The sequence below is a fragment of the Microtus pennsylvanicus genome, chromosome 8, assembly GCF_037038515.1.
Source record: "Microtus pennsylvanicus isolate mMicPen1 chromosome 8, mMicPen1.hap1, whole genome shotgun sequence".
NCBI lineage: Eukaryota > Metazoa > Chordata > Mammalia > Rodentia > Cricetidae > Microtus > Microtus pennsylvanicus.
In genome coordinates, this window is record NC_134586.1 from 59,504,905 (window position 1) to 59,530,578 (window position 25,674).

At 48.1% G+C, this 25,674-nt stretch overlaps 1 protein-coding gene across 1 annotated transcript in view; it reads left to right on the forward strand.

Annotated features, from left to right (window-relative positions):
• The first annotated feature begins 11,592 nt into the window (after positions 1 to 11,592).
• Anxa4 (annexin A4) overlaps positions 11,593 to 25,674 on the forward strand; it is a 52,217-nt gene continuing 38,135 nt past the window's right edge. The window contains exon 1 of the mRNA XM_075983590.1: positions 11,593 to 11,695. The gene's annotated coding sequence lies outside the window, so the exon portion shown is untranslated. The remainder of the gene's footprint in view (positions 11,696 to 25,674) is intronic.

A 25,674-nucleotide genomic window follows, 5' to 3' on the forward strand; every position in this document is an offset into this window, starting at 1 on the left:
TCACAAGGCCAGGTCAAACCACAGCACCTGGAGTATTTGTGTAAACAAATGAGGCCATGTTCATCTGTTTGGTCTGGACTCATTTTCCTAATGATGGCTGGATTCCAAGGGCCCCCTATGTAGCTGCAGCCCGGCAGTAGGAGAGGGTTGAGCTGGAGAGCAAAGACAGCGTGGGACTAGGTAGAAGAATGCTCGCCTAGCATCTAAGCTCTGTTTCTGTCGCTGCGATAAAACATCCTCACAAAAAGCAAGGCAGGGAAGAAGGAATTTATTTTGGTTCACAGTTCAAGGTTATAACCCATGGCTGTGCGGGAAGCACAACAGAAGGACACAGGAAGGGCAAGGAGACGTGACTGCGCAACCGTTTGCTTGTGTCCCCATGCTCAGCCTGAGCTCCCCACCCTAACACGACCCAGGACCCCTGCGTGTGGAATGGTGCCACCCACCGTGGATTTTCCCACTTCAAAAATGTCAAAGCAGTCTTCCACAGACATGACCCCAGGCTAAACCGGGCAGACAATTCCTCATTCTTCCCAGGTGACCCTAGGCTGTGTCAGGTTGACAATAAAAGCTAGTCATCCCACCTAGGTGTCAGGCCTGGTTCCTGTCCCCTGGCACTACAGTGTAAGCAAAAGAGCAAAGCAATCCGCAGATGGAGGGAAAGTGCTGTCTGCCAACTTTCAGGTAGGAGAAGGGGCAGGGCTAGAAATGGGGCATGGTGGGGCAAAGGGCAGAGTAGCCCCTGCTGAGGGCAGCGGCACCAAGGGCAATTCATTTACTTAATCACCACACTTTGCTGAGAAGTTGCTACAGTCAACCCGTGGGCCTCCCCTTGGTGAAGCAGTGGTTCAGTTAGCTGGACTGCAACAGTTCGCGGCATCCCAAACAGGCTCTTGGGATGTGTGTGTGTTGTTGTTTCTTTTTTGTGGATTTTGTTTGTAGGTGAGGAAGGGGGAAAAGAGAAAATAGGAAGTAGCACATGCTGCCGCTTTGAACTTTATTTCCTGGAGTTGGACTCAGTGGCACAGAGTCCAATAGAATGGATTCCTGTGGAGATGGGCCTATCCCATGGAGCCAGCATGTGCAGGTGCCCGTGCCCCAACCCGAGCACTGTACAGTTTCTATAGATTATTATGTTTGCGGGTGGGCACTCACCGGAATTTCTGTCGTTTAAGGAGATGGAGACCGAGGTTGGGGAAGGCTGTCTGCACACAAGCCTTGAACTACTGAGATCCTAATATTGGGCAGTGAAATACAATCGGCTATGTCTCCTATCCAACAGCAGGGGGCGCACTGGCTGCTGATTATTATAACAAGCTCACTACCGACAGCAGATCCTGGGTTGAGCCTCAAGGTGCTTAGGAGCCTGGTTGAAGGGAAGTTAGCGGCCTCCACAGAGGAACCAGCATTTGCTCATTCCAGTCAGAGGGGCATGAGGCAGAGGAATAGTAGAAGGTTGGCTCTGGTCACAGAAAGCATATTGTCTCTGCCACTGGGCCTGTGGAGGAGCAGCCCCAAGGAGAGCAGAATTCCTCCTCCTGGTTCTTCCCCTCACTCTCTCAGCTTAGTAGTTTGAAAATGTTTGCAGTGTGTGTGTGTGCGCGCGCATGTGTTTGTGCATGTGTGTATGTGTGTATGTGTGCCTGTGTGTGTGTGTGTGTGTGTGTGTGTGTGTTAGACAGTGTCTCACCATGTAGCTCTGTCTGTCTCTCCTGGAACTCACTGTATAGACCAGGTTGGCTTTGAACTCACAGGCGATCTCCCTGGCTCTGCCTCCCTAGTGCTGAGTCTAAAGTGTGCACCTCCACTCCTGGCTGTTTGTTTACTTTTTATGAGACTTGATTTTATCAACTTTGAACAGACACCTTAGCATTCCTAAGGTACTGCTGTGACATGTATGGGACTCACTGTTACTCTTAGGGGACTGACAATGTCATGGTTCTCAGGTGGGTTGGTGTCTTGCAGTGTGAGGTACAGAAAGAAGTGGAAGACCTCCCTCCCATTTTCATTTTATTAATCCTGTTATTAAAGGGTCACTTGAATGTCAGGGCGTTACGAAGTTAGAAAACACCGGAAGACCCCCAACTCTTCCAGCTGTAATTAGCTGGGTTTTTATTTTAAGCTGCAGCGGTACTCAGTTCCCATGGGAGGATTTGGAATTGAGGCCCAGCTCAAAGGAGACACGGACTCTGAAGGCAGGTCACGATTGCTTTATTCCTGAGGAATTTACAGCTAGGTGAGGAGCCGCCTCCCTTCTGTACACAAAACAATACTGGACTTTACAGAAACCAGAGCGAGCAGTTAATCATTTCACAACAGTTTCTACAACTCTGGGGAGGAGGGCAAGGAGTCCGAGTTGCCAGGAGCTTGCTTATCTTTTAGGAATTTAGAATGGGTGCCTAGCGCAAAATGGGGTTTTCCTTAGCCAACGCAAGTCTTCTCAGCACCCTTGTTGGGGGGCTCAACAACACCTGCACTTCAGCTCCAGGGGCTCCAACAGCATCTTCTGGCCTCCGTGAGCACATGCACATAAATATTAATAAAATAAATCTCTAAAGTAATCCACACAGCCTCCAACAGGCACAGCAGCTATGGGGTCCTTAACTTGCTTTTGGCCTCCACACCGATCTTCAAAGTCCCCAACTTTCTTCTCACTAGCCCAGTCTCCCTTTCTCTTTTTTGTGGGGTTGCTTACATCGTGTAAGCCCATGTATGGATTCACTCCTATTTCCATAATCCAACAGATTGTGAATCATACTGAAGTCCAGCATCTTGCCACCACCATCACAACCCTGAAACCAAATACAATGAGGATGCGCATGCGGTCTTGCAGGTTCTGGTTTATTTTCCCTGAGCTCCTGTCTCAGATGCAGCTTTTAGAGTCTCTAAACATGCCGTTCCATGACTGGGTGGCAATGAGTACTGTTGACTGGGGGTGGGAGTGGGTAGCTGATAGCTTCATTAGGGTGGCAGAGATGGCTCAGTGGGTAAAGCACTTGTACAAGCTTGAGGGTCTGCATCTGAACCCACATAAGAGCCGGATAGGGAGATATGTGCTTGTCACCCCGGCTCTGAGTGCACAGATACAGGCAGATTGGGCAGCCTGCTCCTGTCTCAAAAAGTAAGGGGAGAATAACACAGGAGAAAACTGATGTCACCTTCTCACCTCCTCCAAAGACAACACCTGCACAATACACACAACATACACACACCACACTATACACTCACACAACACATAGCATGCACACATATACCATACACACAACACACACATCATACAACATACACACACACACACACATTTTATTATTGAATTTTTATTTTATTTAACTGTGACCAGAAAAACAGCCCATAGTAATACAGAGTTTAGACTTTACCAATTCTTCTCTAAAACTCTTATGAAATCATTCAATACCCATAAAGTCAAGCCTATCAGGCAGGTACTGCCACTGTCCCCTTCTACAAGAGAGAAAGCCTGGGTCGGGGAAAGACAAAGGCCTTTCTGAAGGCTGGCAGAGAAGCTCAGAGCAGGGGGTTATTTTGTCAGTTCTGGTGTTGAACCCACAGGCTTTCTCACAGTAAGGAAGCACTGTCTTATTGAGCCACACCTCAAGCTCTGTTTTGGAATTTAATGGGATTTCTTTTTCCTTCCTTTTTAAAACAGGCCTCACTGTATAGCCCTGGCTGAACTGGAACTCACTCTATAGACCAGGCTGGCCTTGAACTCACAGAGATCTGCCTGCCTCTGCCTCCCACGTGCTGGGATTAAGAGCATGCACCATATTGTCCAGCTGAGACTTTCTTCGAAATAATTTTTTTATCAGTTTTTGTAAATGTTCTGTAGAGTGTGGGCTCTGGCTCATAACTATTAACTCTACCTTGCAAACAGGGTCACTCGTATTAGTTCATACCTCTGGCCTATTTCAGGCACACAGGAAGAATCAGAAGCTGTTAAAATTGACCTCTTCATACTGTGAAACCTTAAAAAAGTTATTTCCATCTTGTGCTGTGTTTTCTTTGTTCTCATCTCCCTCCTCCCTCTTCCTTCCTTGTCTTCATTTTTCAAAGTGGTGTTTTATTTTTATTTTTAATTATGTGTATGCATTGTATATGTGCATGCCTCTGTGTGTGTGCATGTATGTGTGCGTGCGTGCAGGTGTCTGAAGAGGTCAGAAAAGGGCGTTGTATCCCCTAAAGCTGGAGTTACATGCTGCTGAGAGCTGCCTGAGCAGTACTGAGAATCAGCCCGGGTCCTATGCAAGAGCAGCACCTGGTCATATTGGCCACGGCAGCTTTCCAGCTCAGCATGTAACCAAAGATAACTGTGAGCTCTTCATTCTGTCCTCCTGTCTTCACCTTCCAAGGGCTGGAGTTCCCTTTCAGGACTGGCAGGTGTTATATTGTCCATATTCTAGAATCTTCTATTGTGCATATGTATATTTTCATGCTTACTCATCCTTAAAGGTGAAAGTTTTCCAGATGCTTTGCATTTGTTCCCAAACTGGATGATGTCATTCTTTCCTGGCCTCCTGCCTGTCCTTGTGGATTCTGCAGGAATCTTCCTATCATATTTTAACTGCAGTCTGGTCACCTTCCAGAAGCCTAAGCATTGTATGGAAAATGCCACCCACAGAGGAGGTTACCTCTGCCAGGTCCTTCTTGTGCTTTGTGAAGCCACTGTCTCCAGGCGGCCTCTAGCCTTACTTCCTGGCTAGTGACCAGAATGGTTGAAACCTGGCCATTGTCCTGGGATTCCATCTCCAGTGTTGCAGAAGAGAATTGTAATTGTAATCGCTCAAGGTAACAATCTCTTTTTTTTTTTCATAGTTGACCACTTTTATTCACATTTTGTATGTGTAGAACACACTTTTCCTATAAAAACAGTGCTTCAAGAACTAAAGGATCTTAAAAAATGGACCATTAACCATAACTATAAATTGAAAGACTCTGCCCTCCTCAAATTGATCCATAGATTTAATAAGACCTCACCAAAATTCCAGAAAACTCCTATGGTAAAATTTGCTGAATGAATTCTATATTTACATGAAATGGAAAGATCACAGGTCCCCAAAACAACCTTGAAAAAGTAGAACTGTCCAGTCAAGTGTTCTGATCCCAGAAACTACTACATGGCTATGTTGTAATAGGAGCGGCGGGGCTGCGCCCGGCACCCCGGCCGCCTGGCTAGCTTATGCCCCAAAATAACAACACACAAACTGTATTCTTTTAAACACTGCTTGGCCCATTATATCTAGCCTCTTCTCGGCTAACTCTCGCACCTGGACTAGCCCATTTCTTATAATCTGTGTAGCCCATGAGGTGGCTTACCAGGGAGATTCTAGCCTACGTCCATCCTGGGTCGGAGCTTCATCGCGTGCGTCTGGCCGGGCGAGGGGAGCATGGCATCTCTGAGCTCACTTCCTCTTCCTCCCAGCATTCTGTTCTGTTTACTCCTCCCACGTATGTTTTAACCTATCAGGGCCAAGCAGCTTCTTTATTGCTTAACCAATGAAATCAACAGATTGATATATGACACTCCCACATCACGGCTAAACAAACCAAAAGACAACACGGCATGGGAATGGTGATTGGAACAGAGCAGAGCACAGAGACAGACGCACACGTATTTAGGAGGTTATCAGCAGGCAACTTTTGCAAACACCGTGGAGGGCTCCCCAAAGCCAAGAGGACTCCAGTGTCATTAAGTTATATGACCTGGTGCAACCAGTGTCACATATATGATTCACTGTTGCCCAAATGGCACATGAGCTGCCTGCATAAAGGTTTTCAGAAAAATGTCACTGGAACCTAAGCTCTATTAAAAGGCAAGAGACTTACAGGCGTCAGAAGACTAAAAATGGACAACGGCACAGTAAGAGGTCCTGCCTCATTAGTCAGTCAAGGTGACAATTTCTTCTCTCTTCACGCGCCTGGTGCCACTTCAGGGACGATCGGAAGAGGAGAAGCGACTCTGACCAGAAGTGTCCTTCATGTGGAGGTGTTCTGATCGTCCTCACTCCAAAAAAATGTTCTAGCTTTCATGACACAAAGAGTCATTTATTACAATTATTATATTATTTTTGACATGGGGGCCCATGTATCCCAGACTGTCCTCAAAACTGATATGTAGCTGAGGATGACCTAGAACGTCTGGTCCTCCTGCCTCCATCTCCCGTGTGTTGAGATTACAGATCCGCACCATTATGCTTGACTTGTTTTTATTACTGTTATTGCTAACTGAGGGGCCAGGAGGACACAGATCCAGCGTCTCACACACACAGGCAAGGGCTCTACCACTGAGCTGCAGCCCTAGCCACACAGCCCTTTGTCATTGCTCTTTCACAGTTTGAAAGGAGGGAGGGTGGGGAGAGGGAGCTGTGTGGTCATTCCATGAGCCAGCGTGGTGGTGCCACCCACCGCAAACAGCTCCGCCAACGGGAGACAAAGTGCTCAGATACAGGAGCCTGTGGAGGATGTTCTCGTTCAAGCAGCACAACCTTCTCGCTACACCCGCTATAATGATGTTTATCGACACCGGTGAAGGTAGCTAACTTAAGCTGAGTTAGATTACTGGATTGTAGCACATGTAGACAGTGCTTGTGCCCGGTGGTTGGAACTCAATAAGTCTTACAGAAATGGGAGTTTGTCCCATGATGCATCTGATTTTAATCATACACATACCCATTTATTCATAGGCATAAAACGGTGGGTAGATTTTATTTTCCTCTAAAAATTCACCCAGAGGACACAGTTTGACTTACTGTGACTGCACCCAAAATTAGTTCGGGCTAGATCAGCTCCCTGTGTCCCTTACACAGATGTATCCTGAAATACGTTTAAATAAAATTGACCATGAAAGGGTTTAGACGTTCCTAGGGAGGAGTAACTTATTCTATTTGAAGTGTATGGAACCCACGGCCTGGTGTAGTTAGTATGTGTGTGTGTGTGTCCTAGGTTGCTAGGTGCTAGGTGTATTGTTAAGAGAGAGTTGTGTGCGTAGCCCAAGTGGAAACCCTGGTTGCTAAGCTAGCCCAAATCTTGTCTGCCTCATGGCCATACCTAGCTCCTTTATGTTCTGTCTCTGCTGATGGCCCTCTGCACCTTTGGTTCAAGCATGGACCCAGGCATCCACGGCTTGTAGAAATTATATAGTTGGGTCTGTACCGACCATTTACAGACATATCTTCCTTGTTATTGTTTCCTAAATCATACAGACTAGCAACTATTTACAATGTTGTGTGCAGAATAAGTAACCTAGAGATGGCTCACATCTGATGAGAGAGCAGGTTATAGGTGTACAAGCCTATATCAGCACAAACAGGATGAGGCAGGGGGATTACTATTGTGAGATAGTTTAGGTCATGTAGTAAGACTGTGTTCCAACAAAACAACATAAAAAAGCAAAAAGACAAAGAGAGGCAAGGATGCACTGTGCTACACACAAAGATTATGCCATTGGAGCAAGGGACATGGAGGACCAGCAAGAAGCTCAGAGAGTAAAAGGCCTTGCCCCCAAGCCTGATAACCTGACTTCAGCCTCCAGGTCCCACACTGTGGAAAGGGAAAACAAACTTCTGCAATTATCCTCTGACCTCTGCTTGTATTCCATGGCACCTATGTGCACAGCGTGCGTGTGCACACACACAAATAAATAAATGCAATAAAATAAGGGAGGCTGAGTGTGGTAGCACATGTCTCTAATTCCAGCACTCAGCGGGGCAGAGGCAAGCAAGCTCTCTGTTCGTTCAAGGCCTTCTTGTCTTATGTAGTGAGTTCTAGGACAATCAGAGCTACAAAGTGAAACCCCATCTCAAAAACACCTAAATAAATAAGAAACTAAGGGACTTAGAAATCTAGAGATTTTAGTGTTGACCCGGGCTCTGGGGGAAACCCCGAGGATGCTGGAGAATGGCTGCGTACCTTAGCGAGGGCATTTCTCAGTGCCCCTTCTTCACACTTCTACTGAGCTTCTCCTTGAAAACCTTTATGCGTCCATTTGTGTGTGTGTTCACACCACGGCATGCATGCTCATGGAGGTCAGAGAACAACTTCCAGGAGACATTTCTGTTATCATGCTGGTTCCAAGAATCAAACTCGGACCACCATGTGCCTTCAACTGAGTCACCTCACTGACCTCATTTTTTTTTCTTTTTATCTAGCTGAAATTCCAGTCTAACTAAGTGTCCTAAGTTTTGTCCAGCCACCCCACAAGCATGATCAGCAGGCTATCCGCACTTGCGAGTGGTGGGGCTTGACAGAGTTAGCATTGCTTCCAGTTGCTCTGAGTAACTGGTGAGAGTCTCTTTGTTGTTGCTCTTAGATTTCCCAGCCTCTGGCCTCCTAACTCAGTGAGTACTATCCCCGGAACCAGCGTTCTAGGTACTGAACAGTTCGATATTTATCACCTTAATGTCAACAGAGTAGCCCTAGGCTCGTGTAAACCTCCTACCCTAGATTAAAGAGGGCCATGGATCCCTCGCATATGCTCACACCCACACAGACACACTCAGCAATGGAGCCTAAAGTGGAGCCCTGATATCAGGTGGGCCTTAGTGACTCCTTGTGTATAGAGCACAGCAGGAATGCTTGGGCTCTTTGAAGCCTACACAGAGTTGCTGGATCTCCTACAGTCTTCTTTCTGGAAACCCTGAATCTCCAGGCAAGAAATCTGACTTCAGATGGAGATAGTCAATGCAGGTTCTCTGGAGGTTGGTGCCACTGGAGGGCAGTCTTCCATATTTTTTTTAAAATATTTTATTTATTTATTATGTATACAATATTCTGTCTCTCTTTGTGTGTGTGTGTCTGCTGGCCAGAAGGGGGCACCAGACCTCATTACAGATGGTTGTGAGCCACCATGTGGTTACTGGGAATGGAACTCAGGACCTTTGGAAGAGCAGGCAATGCTCTTAACCTCTGAGCCATCTCTCCAGCCCCAGTCTTCCATATTTTGCCATATTTGCCCAGCATATGAATGAACCTCCAGATTGGTGAATTCAGCTAGCCTGCTATACCAACTAGCCTTCATTGATGCCACAGTGATAGAAAGTGTTGGGCATGCCGAGCCTGGTACTGCCCAAATTCAGATCCACAAAATCATGAATTATAATAAGACAGAAATAAAGAGGTCATTGCTTCAAATCCTCAAGGGTTAGGCTGCCTTTGACAGCCAGAGAACCCCTACCCCAGAGGGCCCTTCTCTACCTTTCGGAGAGGGCCCTCCCCATCTTCCAGTCTCCACCTGGGTGGAAGAGGAGAGGTGATGGCTGAGCAGAGGGGACAGAGAACACCAGCTGCTGCTTGACTTCAGCCTCACCTTGGTAAAGATCTACTTTCAGAGGCACCTGGTACGGCCGGGTCCTTCAGATCTTGAAAAATGAGATCACATTTCACGCTGGCTCTTGGCTGTCTCCTGGCACCGGCTCTGCTTTCTCAGACTGGCTACTGCATCTGTCACCTGGCTTCCTGCTTCTCGGTTGCCGGAGGAGCTCTGTTGTTGCTTTTCCTCTCTGTTCCCTCAGCCTTGAGAGATATTTATGTGTATGCAGTGCTGGGGGTTAAATCCATGGCCTTGTGAGTGCTTAGCATGTGTTTTACCACTGAGCTATGTCCTTAAAACCATTGAAAGTTTTTGTTGTTGTTTTTCTTCTTTGAGACAGGGGCTCATGTATCCCAGACTGGCAAAGTAGCTGAGGACAACCTTGAATTCTGATCCTTCTGCTCCACCTCCCAAGTGCTGGGATTACAGGTGTGTACCACCAAACCCAGGTTTGTTGTAAGAAAAAAAAGTCTATCCTTGCTTTCATTCAACTTCAGGAGAAATCTGAAGTAAATATATGTTGTACCCATTTTGAAGTATGCTTGTCCGTGCACCACTTGCGTGCCTGGAACCCATGGAGGCCAGAGGAGATTGCAGTATCACTTGGAACTGGAGTTATAGATGGTTTAAGACAGCAAGCAGGTACTGGAAATTGAACCTGGGGTCTTCTCGCAGAGTTGCCAGTGCTCTTTTTATATTTATAAAAGAGACGTGTTATTTACTTTATGTGTGTGAGTGTTTTGTCTGCAAGTATGTATGTGTGTCATGTATGCCTGGTGCCTGCAAAGGTCAGAAGAGGACATTTATAGAAGGTTGTGAACCACCATGTGGGTTCTGGGAGCTGAACCTAAGTCCTGTACAAGGGCAGCCAGTGCTCTTAACCACTGAGCCATCTCTCTAGCCCCTCGTCCTGAGATCTTTGATGTGAAGTCTCTCTGAGTCCTTACATTGGACAACTCTATTGTCCTAATGTTCTGTCCTAGGTCAGGTTCCCCAGAAATAGAACAGGATGTAGATGCCCTGTTAGTGCTCCCTTGAGGACATTCCCAGGAGAACCCTGTAGGTTATTGGAAGAAGCTGTGAGGGACCGCTGGGAGCTCAGAGACAAGACTGCTGGAGGCCAGCCATCCTCTGATCCCAGATGCGTGAGCGCTGGCCAGATGTAGTCCTGGCTTCTGGTGTCCCATAAAAGGCTCAGTTAGGGACTGGAGAGATCAGCAGTTAAGAGCACTGGTTCTTCCAGAGGACTTGGGTTCAATTTCCAGCACCTACATGGAAGCTCACGACTGTCCATAACTCTAATCCCATGGGGACCCAATGCTAGTGTCTCCTCCCCATGCGGAAACTTAGAAACATTTAGGTCTTCAACAACATGAAAGGACAGGCCCAAGTCTAGATCTGTTGTCTCCTCCTGAACCCACAGCTGCTAACCACACAATAAGCTACCTTCTAGACATGTTGCTGATATAATTTAATGTAATGACCACATGGGTTTTGATTGGCTGGATAGCAAACATGGCCCAAAGCAAGCCATTCTTTGTTAAATAAAATTGAAGGTTACTGTAGAGGCACAGGCTCGGTTCTTCAAGCATTCCCTGCACCTGCTGCAAGAGGCGTGTGCCCCAGTCGGGTACACAAGTGTCAGCAACGAGAGAGCGAAAGCCAGACTGGTCAACCAAGCAACTAGCAGTAGGGGGTTCAGCAGGAAACCAGGAGCTGCTCCTAATGACAGTCCGTAAAGGTGCCTGTACCCGCCTCCCTGCACTGTTCCCAGGACTCTGGAGACGGAAACTATTTCCTTTAAGGGAGACATGGAACTGCTAGGAATTTTCTGGAACATAAGTTGTAGTGTAGAACAGAATTGTGCCCTCGGGTGTCATTTTCTACTTTTCCTGCCCACCCTGGGCGTATGAACCCCGGATGCCCGGCTCGAGCGCTGAGACTCAGGGCGATGTGTGGCCCCTGCGGTACTCAAGGCTGAGATCTTGGACTGGGGACCCGAGTGGGGTCTGGCTGTGCAGGTTAGGGGTCCCGAGTGGGTTTTGGAGGTGCATGGCCAGGGTCCTGAGTGGGTTTTGGCGGTGCACGTGCCAGATCCTTTGTTGGGTTAGAGTCGTGAGTGGGGTAGGAAAGTCGAGTGTGAGTGGGATCCGCAGCCAGAGCGTCCTCGGGCGCCGCCTGGTGCGGAATGGAGGGGCGGGGGCGAGTCTTGAATGTCTCTAGCAGTGCTCGGCCTGGGAGGGACTTTTCATCCCGTGGGCTGAGGGACAACCAGGAACTCTGGCTCAGTCTCCACCCCAGGACGGGGCGGGTCCTGTCGGCCCGAACGAGGGTGTGGCAGCCGCAGTAGGCTCACAGCCGGTCTCCGCGCGGGAGGTAAGGGGCTTGAGCCGGGGTTCAGACATTGAGGGTGGGCTCTGGGTTCTGGGTGTGGATCCTACGCTCCCCGCCGGTGTTTTAGGATCGGACCTGGAGATCTAGACTTGGTTGGGAGACTCTGGGTTCGGCCGCAGGTCCTAGGCTGGGGCCTGGAGACCTGAACTTGATCTCGGGATCCTGGGCTCCGTCGCAGGTCTTGGGCTCCTGCCTGGTAGTCTTGGGCTCCTGCCGGCTGTCCTCGGCTGTGGCTGGGGGTCGTAAGCTCAGGGACCGGGTGCTGCGACCAGGCGCTGTTCTTTGGGCCACCTGGCACTGCTCCCAGGGCGCGTGCGGTCCCGAGCCGGAGCAACCACCTGGGAAGCAGTGGGAAGGAGCAGGCGGAGCTGTACACACTACTACCCAGACCTGCCCACCATTCCCAGACCCCTGTAGTCCTTTGCTGGGTCCAAGCGCCTGTCTCCACATGAAGGAAAAAGGACAGAGTTAACACTCGTTGAAGCTCACCCCAGCACTACTTGTGTTGCCTTTTCTTCTGTACAAATAAGTTTGCTTTCTCTTATTCTTAGCGCCTTCCTTGCCCACCTTGTCCAAACGACCTCGGCACAGTGCCTGGCACACAGGAATCATCTTATTCTGAGCTGTGTGTCCCTTGTCTGCCGGTGGCTATAGTCTCACTCGGTTCTCAGAGCCTTGACCAGCCTGGGACTCTGGTACCTAAGAGGATGGCGACTTAAACACTCTGCTTGCTTGAGGTGCACCCCAAGTGTGTGGGAAGCCTCCAGTTTCTGGAGGAGCACTGTGGGCTCTGAGTATCTGTGGCTTTTGTTAAACCTGGGCTCCTGGCTCTCCTACATCCTCCTAGAGTTGTGTCTCTTTGATAAGGCACAGGCGTTCCCCTGCATTGGTGAACGCTGGCTCTCCAGTTGATGGTGGAAGGGTGGATGGGATGACCCGCTAGTTACCTGTCCCTCTGCCCATCGTTTCCAGACTCCTCGCTTTCTTAGGTGGGAAGCAACTCTCCGATTGCCAACGAATCCATAGAGAGAAGAGAGAAGAATAAGTAAGGGAACCAGAGATATACTTGCGTTGATAGAGTGACCGCTTAGCATTCCAGAAGCCCTGGGTTTCATCCTTGACTCTGAGGAAACCAGGTGTTCTCTTGCCTGAAATCCCAGTGCCTCAGGACAGTCGGTAGTTCGGGGTAAGGTTGGAAACTAACCTGCACCGCATGAGAGAAAGACCCAAACAACCTTAAACAAACACAAGAGCAGGTAGGGGCTGGAGAGGTGGCTCAGTGGTAAAGAGCACTTGCTGCTCTTCCAGAGGGCTATGGTTGGATCCCCAGCATCCACTTGAGAGGATTCACACTGCCTGCAACTCTGGCTCCAGGGGATCTGACACCTTACGGCCTTGGAGAACACACACACATGCACTAACAAAATCTTTTTATTAAAAAGTAAGCCGGAGAAGGGAGCTAGATCGGAAAGCGATGATAACCACAGGCACCCGAGAGCCGCTGACTTTGGCGATGGCTATCTTGTCAAAGCCAGTCAGAACAGGCTTTGGCTGATTGCAGGGAACACACAGAGGTACACTCTTCCATTGGTACTAGAGGCACAACTATCAGGCCAAGGGCAATGATTTCCTCCTAGCTGGACTCATTGCTTTTGTTAGGGATCATTTTTTTTTCTCTGCAAGCAGCCTGACATTCAGGGTAGCCAAGGATGTCCTCAAACTTCTTATTCTATTGCCTCTACTCCTGAGTGCTGGGATTACAGATGTGCACAACTATGCCCAGTTTATTCGGTGCTGGGGAGTCGAACCCAGGACTTCGTGCGTGCTAGACAAGTACGCTACCAACTGAGCTGCATCTCCAGCCGCCAAAATTATACAGCTTTAAAATCTAAACCAGAACGCTTCCATAAAGGTGTTGCTTGAGTTTGGGAATGTAATTTTTCCCAAGCGAAGCCTTTGGAGGTTTGTGCTCCTGCAGTTAGTGTACGGAGGAAGTTTCCTAGGTGCCGGGGTAGCCTTCTCAGAGTGTCTCTGAGTTATGCTCAGTGTACGCCATTTATTTCTAATTCTCTTCAGCCTGAGATGGGCTCTTTCATAACCCGGTTTAACAGAAGAAGAAACATGGTTCAAGTCCCGGTTCTACTACTTCCCCAAACTTCAGGGTGCATTATAATCCCCTAGGAAGTCTAAACAAAATTTAGATTCTTGCCCTACTTTTGTTTTGCTTGTTTATTTACAGGGTCTTATTATGTAGCCCTGAATGTCCTGGAACTCACCGTGTAGACTAGGCTGGGCTGGACTCACAGAGAGCCACCTGCTCCTGCCTTCCAAGTGCTGGGATTAAAGGCATGCACTCCAATGCCTGACTCTAGCACTATTCTTAAAAAGAAATTTGGGGGTGGGGTCTTACTGTGCAACCCAGGCCAGCCTGGAATTTGACACCCTTCTGTCTCAGTCTTCTGGGCCCTGTTTTTACTGACTACAGGTGTGCACCCTCACCCTCTGGAGGGTCACTGCCCCAGGTTCTGACCCAGTATGGTGGATGGGGGTCCCATCAGTGAGAAAATAGGCCTTACACACTCACAAATGAGCATGCTGAACGAAGTGTGAAAGCGTGACCTTCCATGGGCCTCTGGTCTGTCATTGCGCTACCGCTCTAGGTGATGTGAAGAGAAACACTCTTAACCCTCATTCCATGGGACAGTTCTCTACTACACAGTCAGTATAGCGGAGATCTGATGAACAACAGACACTTCTCCCTCCAACATCAATTCTGAGTGAGTGTGTGTGGTGATGGTGTGAATACACGGACACATGTGCTTGTAGAAGCCAGGGACAACATCAGCTACTGTTCCTCAGGTGCTGGCCACCTTCTGTATTTTGAGACGGGTTCTCTCATTGTCTCACCACTAATCCAGGCTGACTGGCTGCCGAGCTTCCCCAGCAGTGGGATTCTAAGCGCATCTACCACCCCTCCCTGTTTAAAAACACAGTTTCTGGAGACCAAACTGTTCTGTTTACGAGACAGCCCCTTACCAACGGCTCTGTTACCGTAGTCCTTCAATGTAGTCTCCAGTGCTCAGCACTTCTAGGCTTAGCTCCAGCTCAAGGTTTTCTGTTTGCTGCTGTTTCCAGGATTGAGGCTGAGATGGATTAATGCAGTCTGTTAGCTGTCTTAAGAACCAAGGGTCTCTGGGGCCCACTGTGGCTTAGGGGGGTATAATTCCTTGCTGTCTGGTTGTGTTTGAACCGAGCTGGGATTTTTGCTGTGGGACCATGAAATGCCATTTCTGAAGAGCGTTTTCTAAACTCAAAGGTCCCTATTCCTTGAGGTCAGTAAACTGTCGCACCATGTCCTGAGCTTGTCATAAAACTTCTGTGAATGTTATCGCCGCCATCAGCACAGGCATAAACGGTGACTAAAGGCCAGGCCATAGGTTGCCACGTAGAATCCCATGGGCTCCTCCCCACCTCTCCCCTAACAGGCAGGCCTGGATGCCACGCAGAGTCTGAACAATGAGATGCCAGGGAGCTCTTTCTGGCCAACAAGGATGTGTTGTCTGTGTGAAGGGACCATCCCCCTGGAGAGGGACCATGTGGCATTGCTATCGGAGGCTGACATGGGGTCTTGTTCTCCTGATTCACTTGTGCCTGAGCTCTCTTCCTTAGAGAAGGGAGCCTAGCCTTTACAGGAATTGGATCCCGACATCTGCCTCCCAGGGAGCAAAGGAACAAGCACATTTTCTGGAGTTTAGTGCCATTGTCTGCGGGTGTCCTTCTGATGCTCTTGAGGACCTGCTGACTCAGTGGTTCTCATCCTTGGTAGATGGGCCCTCCCCACACACATAAGAATGTAACTCAAGCCACCTGTCCCTTCTTGAGAATAATGAACGCATACTTAACATTCTCCAGAGTTTCAAAAGGTTTCCCTAGTTCCTTCTTGGGAAGGGCCAGGGTATTTGGAGAGTGCCTGAGGGTCATGGGAAGAACAGCTCGGCAATTTGGAAGCATTTGTCAAATTTTCATATGAAGACATTCTAGCGACTTCAATTCTAGGACTTTTCCCTGGATTTACACTTGGGATGTAGAGCTGCGGGCATAGGTGCAAATGCTGCGGGCTTGCTGTAGGGACAGGAAACTGGAGCTGCTTACGTGTCTGTCTGTAAAGGACAGAGTGAGTTCCAGCTCGTTTGCAGCGCACACGGCCCTGAGCTACATGGGAGTTGGTGTGATGGAAGAGTGTGAATTCTCTAAAAGGCTAGATATGGTGATGGCGTGGATATTGGAAACCAAGGGTCTGGAGAGGTGCTCACTGTAAAGAGCGGGCGCACCAGGAGGCTTCCAACAGCCTGCAACTCCAGCTCCGGGGGATCTGCCCCCCCCCCCCACATGCATGCACACACACTCAATTAAAAAAATTAAAGGAAATCCTTTAAAAAAGTGAAAAGAATAGCACACAAAATTAGTATTGTTAGATCTGACTAAGAAAAGTAGAAACAAAACCTCTAAGCCCCCAAACTGGAATGAACAGGAAAAAAGACTGTGGGTTTGCATTGCTTTAGCAAGCCCTTTTCAGGACTTACAGCTAATATAATTTATGAAAGCAGGACGGGAAATAGATTGTAGGTGTCTCCGATGTCCCCAGTTCTGAGAGTTGCGCTTTCCATCTGAAGGGGTGGACAGAGCCATTCATGGCCTCTCACGCGTAGCTGAAATAATGGCAGAAGGGAAGGCACAGGTGAGAGGGCACAGTGACAAACAGCTCCGGTCACCAGGGTCCACCCCACTGCAAAGTTGCCAAGATCGATAGACGGCAATAAGGTGAAATAATACTGTTTCTGCCAATATACACGTTATCCTTAAAATAAAAATATAAGCAAAGGGTCCGAAGCTGAGCCTGCAGCTCACTTGGCGGAGTGCTTGCTTAGTGTGTGTGAAGGCCTGGACCTCCAGCACCGCATCGAGCAGGTATCCCAGCACATGCCTGTAATCCAGCTTAGGGAGATGGAAGCATACAGATCAGAAGTTCTAGGTCATCCTCGTCTACATAGCAAGTTCAGAGGCTACATGAGACTCTACCTCAAAATAAATAAGTAACAAATGTTATTTGCTTATTAGTATTTCCTATGGTTCCTTGATATGTTAGTGTTAAATTTGTTAGTGTAATCACTTGGCCAACTCAAAGGGATGGAAAAAAATAACCACAGAAAATCAATCCTGGTGATGTTGAGTATAGGAAATTTGAGCAGAAACTGTTGGTCTCAGAGGATTTATTGATAATATTTAAGTCACCTTCCAGTGCCCTTTAGAATGTTGTGTTCTTCTAAGGCCTATAGATGTATGTGTGTTGATTCAAATAGTTATTTTGGATTGTTTAAAATAAATAAATCATACAAGTGCTTAGTTCTCCTGGGCCAAGAACAAATTTTAATGTATTTGAAGATTTTTATTTTCTGAGTGACTCTTCCGCGCAGACTTGAATTTTCTTTGAGACAGGGTCTCATGCAGTCGGGGCTAGCCTTGAACTGCTGTCCTTTCTGCACTCACTTCCCTGGTGGTGGGTTACTCTTATGTGCCACCACATCTGGTTTTATTAGCAAGCAGTGCTGGACATCGTACCCAGGATTTGTGCAGGCCAGGCAAGCACTCTGCCAACCAAGCTACACGCCAGCTGCCTTCTAGCTTTTGAGAATGCGCCCTGTATGATTAATATCCGAAGTCACCCTCTTGTGCAGTCCACACCAGACCTCCTTATTCTGTCTAACCAAAACCCAGCACCTCTGATTAATCTCTCCCCCTTGTCTCCAGTAATCACCTGTCTGCTCACAGCCTCTGTGACTGCGCCTGCTTCCTATTCCACACGAGGGAGGTAGCGTGGTGCTTGTCTTTCTGTGTTTGCCTCAGTTCCGTGTCCTCCAGGTCCATCCCAGTAGCTGTGATTCACAGTGCACACTGTGTATGTTCGTTGGGTTTTTCTTTTGTCTTGACCATCCATCAGTTGGCACATGGCAGTGATAACATTCACGGAAGTATTCTGACCACTCAGGAGGTGGTACAACAATTTACTGACCTCAAGCGATAGGAACCTTTGCGTTTAGAAAATGCTCTTCAGAGCTCCTCTGTATGGTCCAACCCTCCCAGTCCTCAGTATAACTCAGAGGAGAGAAATCAGTGTGTAAAAGAGGCACCCGCTCTCCCATGTTCTCTGCAGCCCTGGCATTGCATAGAAAACAAAATAAAAGACAAGACTTGGTTATTTTACAGCATATTCAAAGTGTGAGCATAAATAATCAATAAAAATTGTTAATGACTGCTCTTCAGTTTATGCTGATATTTTACAGTGATGACCCATTCGAGTTTCAGTGTTTGCTTGTCACCAGAAAAATTGGATGTGTATTTGGATTCACAGTATTTATAGTTTTACCGCCAATTTGCATGCTTAGAATATTTTAAACGTACTTAAGATTTTTATAGTAGCTAAATTAAGTACCAGAAAGTTTTTTCATGAGCTGGGTATGCAGTTCAGTTGATAGAGCCTCGCGCTCACAAAGCACCACGTAAAATGTCTGTAGTGAGGCAGGCCTATGACGCTAGCACCGGGGGTGGAGGGAGGAGGAGAATCAGACTCTCAGGCTCATCCTTGGCAATACAGTGAGTTAGCTGCCAGCCTGGATTGCACGAGACTCTGTCCCAATTTTTAAAAATTTCCATTAAATATTTAAAACCTCTTTTAGCAAACAGGTTCATCTTTTCCAGAAGAATTTTATTTGAACCAAAGGCCTATGGCTTATAGGACTGCATGTGTCCTAGTGACTTATGAGCTCCTGTGTCAACTCCTTCATTTTCTCTTTATGGTGACAATACTGAAGTTTCTGACATCTGTCATTTCTACATGGAGAGCAAGCTTCCATTTAAAATTCTTAAATATCAGTGAGGTGTTGTAGTGCCTACCTTTAATCCCCAGTACTTGGGAGATAAGGGCAGGTGGACTTCTGTGAGTTTGAGGTCAGCATGGTTCTAGGCCAACCAGAGCTACACAATGATACCCTGTCTAAAATATTTGCATATATAAAATATATACTATATATGTTTTATATATACATATATACCGTCATTTACCCTTTTAAGCTAGAAAATAATATAATTAAGATAACTAGCCAAATTCAAATTGCAAATGAGTACCTTGTGCTGTCTGTGAACCATATTCAAATGAACACATTAAAATATTGCTTAGTTCCTGGAAAAATATTCAAAGTGAACAAAGCTGCTGATACCAATTGGTGGTTACAAGTAACACAGACAGGACGCCTTCTGCCTGGCAGGTGCTTTGTGCACAGCGGTCAAGGCAGACTTCAGGCCTGCAGGAGCAGAAGTCAATGCGTTCTAAAGTGTTCATTCTTATGGGGGAAATAATGCTTTATAAAGAGTAAATCCCATCAGGATGATACAAACCTTAAAAACAGAGCTACTCCGTAGCTGTAGCCACACCACCCACTGCTTGCTCAGAAGCCACATGTGGTTCATGGGCAAGGTGAAGGGACTGGGAGTCAGCGGAGCACTCAGGGTCACCCGGGTGTGCTGACACCCACTCTCCTGTAGGGGAAGGCTGCTTTCCAGGAATCTGCTCTTTTTTTTTTTTTTTTTGGTTTATCGAAACACGGTTTCTTTGTAGACCAGGCTGGTCTCGAACTCACAGAGATCCGCCTGCCTCTGCCTCCCAAGTGCTGTGATTAAAGGCGTGCGCCACCACCACCCAGCTCAGGAATCTCCTCTAATTCTCAGTTTCTACCAGTTAAAAGTACTTTATTATTGACAAGCTCAGCAAAATAGTCCAAGTGCTCCTCAAACAAGTCTCCTGCCTCAGTCTCCTGAGTCCTGGGGATGATTTGATTGATGGTCATGCCTTATGACAGCCACTACTCGGTTCTCTGTCTCTGTGTGTGTGTGTTACACTTTCTCTAGGGCTGTGAGCGTCTCATACATGCATGTTGACATCAGAGGACAAATTGCTAGAGTCGGGTCTCTCCTTCCTCCCAGTGGGTCCTGGAATGAGCTAAGGTCTTCAGGCTTGGAGAAAAGGGCTTTGATCCACTGAGCCAGCCTTCTGTTTCTTTTTTCTAACTCAATGGCTGGTTCTCCGAGGGAAGAACATTCTCATATATACATGCATCGCCCATCTGTCCTGACTTTATGGTGTCCACCCCAGCACCTCCTTTGGAATAGGTTTGGGGGAGAGCAGGGCAGTCACTGGTGTCACCCTCTTCCCCCACTTTTTCCACTTCCATCCTCAGAACTTCTTCCCTCGCAGCCACCTCAGGTCGGTCCTGCTCTTTCCAGTTTTGCCAGAAGTCTTTTTCTTACACCCGCCTTGAAGAGGATTCAAATACTAAACCAGGGGAGGAGGCGTCGCCATAAATAGCCAAGTTCCCTCCATGACTCAGAGAGCCTCAGTGGAAGCTTGAACACTCTGTTTTCTGTCTTTCCACCAGACTCAGCTTGAATTCTGGAAAGAACCCTGCCTGGACCCAGGGAGGTGCGGTTGAGGGAGGTGTGGTTGAGGGAGGTGCTGCCCACACAGTTGGCCGGACCTGAGGTCACTAGCAGAGCGGAGTGCTTTCTGCTCACTTTCTTCCTCAGTCTGTGGAGGAAAAACATGCTGCTCTTCCTGTTCGTCTGGAAACCGTGTGCTCTTCCCTCCCAGGGTGGCCAGGTGGCCACCTCTATAGCAGGAAGGACAGGGTCACATAACACCTGTATCTCATTCTGTAGCAAAAGATGCCCAGTAGGACTTCTGGAAGCCTGACGACATTGTTGCCCCTTCCTGCTGCACTGTGTGCATTAGTGTGGGGGGCCAGGTGGATGCCAGGTGTCTTGTCTGGGGCCAGGTGGGTGCCAGGTGTCTTGTCTGGGGCCAGGTGGATGCCAGGTGTCTTGTCTGGGGCCAGGTGGGTGCCAGGTGTCTTGTCTGGGGCCAGGTGGATGCCAGGTGTCTTGTCTGGGGCCAGGTGGATGCCAGGTGTCTTGTCTGGGGCCAGGTGGGTGCCAGATGTCTTGTCTGGGGCCAGGTGGATGCCAGGTGTCTTGTCTTTGCTCCCCGCCTTGTTTTTACTAACAGTGTGATTCGCTGAGTCCGGACTTCACTGATTTATCTAGGCTGACTGGCCAGTGAGTCCCAGGGATCCTCCTGCCTCCACTCTCCTGCCCCCAGCTGTGCTTACAGGCTCATTGCCTTGCCCTTTTCTGTTTATTATTATTATTAAACATTGGTGCTTGGGGATCTGACTCCCAGCTCCAGTAACCACCATTGTCCTCCCTCAAAGGCCCACCCTCCTGCTGCCTCTCCCTGAATGCTGGGATGATAGACACCAGGCCCTGTGCACCCCCTGGGTTCTGAGTCTTTTTGTGCTGGGCTTATTTCACTTAGCACAATGCTCTTTTCTTTGATCTGTTGTCACAATGACCACATTCTCTTTAAAAGTAAAGAGCATCCCAGGTATGTGTTTACCACTTTTCTTTGCCCATTCACCTGCCGATGGACACTTATGTTGATTCTATGATCAGCCTTGGTGAACAGTGCTGCTGTTAACTCAGGGGCAGACTTCTGTTCAACATACTCATTTCCAGTCTTAGAGCATGGTGTAATTCTGGGCAAGTGCTCTCTACCACAGGTCGACACCCCCAGCCCTAGGTTTTCAGGTTTTTTGTTTTGTTTTTATTTTGAGATTTATTTGTTTTTATGTGTATGAGTATTTTTGCCTATATGTATGTCTGTGTACCATGTGCGTGTCTGGTGCCTTTGCAGACCAGAAGAGAGAATCAGATCCTAGAGTTAAGGATAGTTGTGAGCTACTATGTGGGTGTCGGGAACTGAACCCAGGTCCTCTGCAAGAACAGCAAGTGCTCTTAATCACTGTGCCATCGCTCCAGCCCTTCCTTCTAGCACCAATTTTGACTTTAAAAATTGTTTTTTACATTTTTTGGGGGGAGGGGGTGGTACATGCCACGTTCCTTTGCCTGTCAATTCTTTCTCTCTCCACCACCTGTATTCTAGGGCTTGAACTCAGGTCATAGGGCTTGGCAGCAGGTGCCTTTACCGGCTGAGTGACCTGAACAGCCCTAATCTTAGCATTTTGAAGGACCCTCCATGGCACTTCCCATGACTATTGAACTGGCTGCCATCTGTAACCCCACTGCGCAGGGTTCCCCTCAAACTCTCTTACTTGGATTCACGCTGTCCTTCTCCCGTGTCCCCAGGATTTTGTAAAGAAAGATGGAAAGATTTTAATCTCTTGGGGAAAGAGCACGCAAGAGTTAAGTGTCTGAGTTGTATCACCGCATACCTTTTAGTCCCAGCACTCGGGAGGCAGAGGCGGGCGGATCCCTGTGAGTTCAAGGTCAGCCTGGGCTACAGAGTGAACTTAAGACAGACTATGTAGAGAGACCCTGTCAGAAGAATAAGAAGACCCATCTTGACTTCCCTGATAAAGTGCCCTTGTTCTGAGCCTAAGACAGGATTGCTAGGATGAAAGGAGACACCAGCAGCTTTGGAATCTTGGTCTTGGTGTACGATGGCCTGTGGTTGTGGATCCATAAGGAGCGACCAGGGTGGTGCCTGTGCGGATAGTATATGAGAGTGAATCTCTGGTGAGAGATAAGAGCTAGAGACCCCTGCTGGTGGGTCCCAACCAGCCAGCTGAGGTTCCCGCACGAGATCCCCACATGCCTAGAAGAGTGTATTTACAGTCTTCCTGAGGAGGACCATGGAACCAAGGGACCTTCCATATTTTCATGAGAGCTTTTGATTCCAAAACCATCCTGGATTTGGTCAGGAAAGAGATGCACCCTGTGAAAGAGCCTGGTTGTTGACAGAGTCTCTCTTTAAGTGGTTGTTACCCTGAGGAGACACAACTTTACCCATGATGCTGTGGGAAAACCATATGGGCCTTCGGATTTCACCGAGTCTGTTTGCTTGAGAGTGGGTGTTGATCAGCGGAAGGAAAGCACAATGTGTCCCCAGAGGCGATGGCTGTGTCTTGGGCTGTAAAAATGAATGTTACTTTATTGAGGCATAATATTCATAACCAGAAATTGCACAGATTTGAAGTGATTAGGGATTGCTATAAAGGATCTTTTAAAAGGACATTAAAAAGGACACATTCCTAAGGGAATGGCGAGATGGCTCAGTTGGTAAAGTACTTGGCACCCAAGCAGGAGAGCCTGGGTTTCATCCTTTGAATCCAGAAAGGTCAGTTGGACATGGCGGTGCAGACTTGGTGGCAATAGGAAAGCCTGCTCCGCAAGCTCCAGGCCAGTGGGAGACCCTGTCTCAAAAGACAAGGTGCTTAAGGAGGAACGATGCCAAAAGTTGACCTTTGGCCTGCGCGCTCACATGCACACACATGCACACATGCCTATATGCAAACATGCACCCCAAAAAGCATGCCTGTGCACATGCCCAGAACAGCTGAGGTAAAATACACATAGGGTAAGCTAGTTACCATGCGTCAGTGTATTCCACATTATGTTTGCAGCCTTCAGTACTGCTCATTCACAGAACTCATTCCTCATGTAAGGCCACAGCTGTCTGGACCCACTAAGCTGTGAGTGGAAAATGCTAGACTTCAGAGATGCGGTGGGGAAGGGCTCTTTAGGGAGAATCACCTGCAGATTTGCCTTGGCCTGACAGCAGCCATCTTGCATCTAACCACCATGATTGCCCCTGGGTATCCCTGGTTGGTCTCCAATCCCTCCTTCCCACACGGCTTCCTAGCTCACTCCAAACAAACATTAAAGTGATGGTGCAGCTCATTACCAGACTCCGGGGCCAGGAATGTTCCTGTGTCTTTGATTTTTGCTTGAGGTAATGTGGGCGCTTTCAGGCTTGGATAAGGTAGCTTTTGTCTTAATATATTTCTGACACAAGAACAACCTGGTCTTGCTAGGGGAGGGGGGGAGCACCCTCTTCACGCACCAAGCACCCAATTAGTTTCACTCTGAGCAACGCTGGACCGTTTTCATTTGATCTCACTGTGGTGTGCGGCTGGTTCTCATAGACGGGACCTCATTATTCCAGAACAAACAGCAATAAAAGGAAGAGATAAATGCTGTCAGGTCATAATGTGTTTGCTCTTCTAAGAATGTAGAGTGGTAGCTTGATTCTTATTTGTATCACTAGTTCTTGCTATTGATTCTATGTGACCCACGAGGAAACTGTGATCGGGAAACTGTACCTTGGCCCAAACTTCATGGCTAGGGAGTATAGAGAGAGATTATTAGAACGAGTGACCCACAGGACTCCGCCCACTTTATTCTGGAGAGAGGGTAGCATGAGATTTAAAGAGACGTTTCTGCTCCGAGTGGCTAGGATGAGAAATTTTCAGCTAAGCTGGGACGCCGGTTTCGCTGCCCTTGGGTCTGGACTCCCCGTGGCTACTCCTCATCAGATAGCATGGCTCTCTGCGGCAGGGTTTACCTGTGCTGCCCATGGCGAGTCTGCCCAAAGAGCCTTTAAACTGCTACCAGGCCGTCATCGTTCACTGTGGATGAGACTGTTGACCTTCTGCAAATCAGGGTTCTGTACCGCAATAATCCAACCCTGGCAGGAATACAATTTCTCTGGGGCCCTGCATTTCCATCCCTGCTTCCTTGTTCAAAAAGATTTATTAGCTGGGTATGGTGGCACATACCTTTGATCTCAGCACTCAGGAGGTAGAGGCAGAAGGATTTCTGTGAGTTGGAGGCCAGCCTGGTCTACATAGTTCCAGGACAGTCAAGATTACATAGCGAGACCCTATTTCAAAAAGACAATCAGAAGATTTATATGTTTTTATTTTCTCTGGGTGTGTGCACCAAATGCATGCAGTGCCCACAGAGAACAGAAGAGGGCGCTATATCCCCTGGACCGAGAGTTACAGATGGTTTTAGCTACCATGTGGGTGCTGGGAACAGAATTCGGGTCCTCTGCAAAAGCAAGTGCTCTTAAAGCACTGAGCCATCTCTCCAGTCCCGAATTTCTGTCTCCTTTGTGGACTCTCATGGTTTTCTCAGCTGTGGTGTGCTTGGCAGTTTGATCTGAAATAAAGAAAACCCGTTCTAACGGAGCAACAACATAGTTGTGTTTTAGTCTGGAGGACACTGCCGTGATAACTTAAGTCAGCCACTCTCTGGGCTTGAAAAGTTGTATCATGACTTTGTCCGCCTCGTCGGAGGTTTTGCATGAAAACCCCTAGTGCTTTCAGTTCATAGCAAAGCCCAGAAGAGCTGTTTCTGCTGCTCCTCACTCTTCTGCTGGTATCTGCTGGGTATTCTTCAGTCTGCAGCTGCGCGGGTAGACGGCTGGTGGGCTCAGTCTGACTAACACACCCCCCCACCACCACAGACGCTGGATGCATACTAACCAATGGCATCATTCTCCAGTGAGCTGTGGGAGCCAGCAGAGTGTGTGTGTGCGTGCGTGCGTGCATGCATGCATGCATGCGCGTGTGCATGTGTGTGAGAGAGACACATACTACGGTCTTGTTATGTAACTCAGCTGCCTCAGACTTTCTGTCCTCCTGCATTAGCTTCCTGTACTGTGGGTACTCCTGTGACTATGGGTGTGGCTACTGTGTCCAGCATTTGCATATTGTGGGTGATTCACTTGCGTGCGCAGGATGCCCGCCCCTGCTCTGTTCTAAGGTGGGCACAGAATGTGCCTGTTGGAATCCAGCGGCCTCATCTGGAAATGGCATGCTGCTGACCACACGGCAGCTCCAAGCAGCATTTCCCAAAGGCAGGACAGCTGAGCCTCCACTGGGCGCGGCAGTCAGAAACTGTTTCTGGATTAGCACGGCACCAGCTTTTGCCTTTGACCAGCAGCCAGCCCTCAACCAGATTAAGCATGCTTCAGTCTCAGCCAATTCATCTGGGAAGAGCATTTTCTCACCGTTTTAGCTTTTGCATCCAGTTTGCTAAAGATGAGA